Source organism: Cibotium barometz, chromosome 63, assembly GCF_041138505.1.
Source record: "Cibotium barometz isolate CiBa-2024 chromosome 63, ASM4113850v1, whole genome shotgun sequence".
Taxonomy (NCBI): Eukaryota; Viridiplantae; Streptophyta; class Polypodiopsida; order Cyatheales; family Cibotiaceae; genus Cibotium; species Cibotium barometz.
Window position 1 is genome coordinate 29,790,721 of NC_141108.1, and position 2,227 is coordinate 29,792,947.

Here is a 2,227-nt window from a genome sequence, read left to right on the forward strand (position 1 = left end):
TTGCGCGGGGAGAGCTTGTGATTTTAAGGGGAGCAAAAGAGAGTAGCTTGTTTTTCTAGTTAAGTGCTTGCTTTTCTAATTAAGTGCTTGTTTTTCTAGTTAAGTCCAATCCATCTACCTTTTTGAAGGACTTGTGAGTCTTCCACCAGTTCATTTACCATTCTAGTCCATATCTATTGTTGATGTAGGTCTTCATGTATTCTTTATATGGCACTTTTTGATGTGCATTAATTCCTTAATTTGTAAATTCAATATTTATTAAGTAAGGTTGCAAAATCAAAATTTGTCACATTAGAGCCTTCATGGAAGCGTCTTTGCTTAAACTGCAAGGGCTCCCATGGGCTACATGGCTTCCCCTACACTAGTTGGCTATCGATCTTCCTTGATCATGGAAGCGTCTTTACTACTTAAACTACAAGGGCTTCCATGGGCTGCATGGTTTCCCCTACACTACTTGGCTATCGATATTCCTTGATTGTCTCCATGCTGTAGGAGGCTCCTTCAAACTACCAACAACATTCTTAGTTGGCCACCTCCTCTCATTACCACTATTTCACGATATCCTTGCGAGTTGAGCCTTATACCCTTGCTAAATCAACTAATCATGATTTTTTTTCTTTAAATTTTTTCAAGGACATATGGCCCCCTTCTATAATAGACTTGTAAGAGTTGTAAGTAAAAAGCCATTTTGACTTTGTAGACTTTTGTAAAAAATTCATTTCTTTGTTACTATAACATCTCAAAGAAATTCCTTCAAGAATATACTCTCAACACAAGATGTTAGTTGGAAATTCATTCCTTTGTTACTATAACATCTCAAAGAAATTCCTTCAAGAATATACTCTCAACACAAGATCTCAGTTGGAAAAAATATCATTCACCAAAAACATTTACATATTGTTATTATTAGGAGCTACCGGTGCATCCATAAGCTTTAGGTGTTAGAAGCACCCGACATGCCTAGGTAGCTATCGGCATGCTAATGTATAAGCCTCATGCATGAGGCTTATGCCTATGGCCTAGGTATAGCTACCGGTGAGACAAGGTAAATTCAAATCCCCCATGCATTAATTTTTTCTCATAGGGCTTGGAAAAAATGCACAAAATATTGCCCCCCATCTCCCTTCTACCTTTTCAAAATCCCTTAGGTACTATATCTATAACTACACTATAAGTATGCATATTTCTACCACCTACTATTTGCCATATTTTTTCTCTCATCTTTATATATATATACTTACACAAGTAAATAAAGTGAGAGTGAAAGTGAGAGAGAGACTCTATATGTGTGTGTTTGTTGGGGGCTTTGTATATGCATGGGCCAACAAGAGGACCATCTAGTTCGATAAATATTGGTACATGGCAAGAGAGGTATTTCCTGGTAAGCATGACTAGGAGGTCTTGAACAAGATCAAGCACGATGTGATCAGCTTATAGAAATGGGCATGAGAGTGAAGTTTTTTGATACCAAATACATTTCAAGCTTTTGCCAGCTCTCACATGACTTAGAAAAAGCGATGAGAATGCATGCCAACTGTTGTTATGTCCAATAGAATAAAATAGATGATTTGAGGGAGATACTTGATGACTGGAGAAAATTCAAGTCCATGACACCTTTAGAGAAGAGAGTTCAAAATCGGATCTGGTCAGCCCTGAAAGCCTATCTTGGGTTTTGCTACTATGCTTGCTGAGTAGCTTCTGCCGATTTTGTTACCCTCCGCCCCCAACACACACATGGCTTAAGACACAAATGTTTCCACTGTCCATGTGGAGTGAATACTTGAATTTGAGTTAGCTAAAATTTTCAAAACATGAGATGAAGTGTGTAAAGTTTTGCTCAAAGTATATTTTCATTTTGGGTTTTTTATGTGCTGGGGGGATGACTGTTGATGATAGCACCCTATTTTCATATGCATATCTATGAGGTTGGGACAAAGTAGTTAAGAGCATTCTTGGGTGTTACAGAGGTATCTTGGAATGTTATCCCTTGCGATGCACTAATTGAAGAATATGTTTACGAAGGCCAATCAGCACATGTAGTGAACCATTTGAGTGTTGCCTCTTGGAGTGCACTAATCACATGCAGTGAACCATTTGAGATGTTGCCTCTTGGAGTGCACTAATCACAAGATATGCCGAGCAGAGCCAAGATGAGTAAGCATTGAAGTGTTTTGAATGGATCTAGTGTAGGAGGCCTCTATCCACATGTAGTGACCTTTTCTTGCAT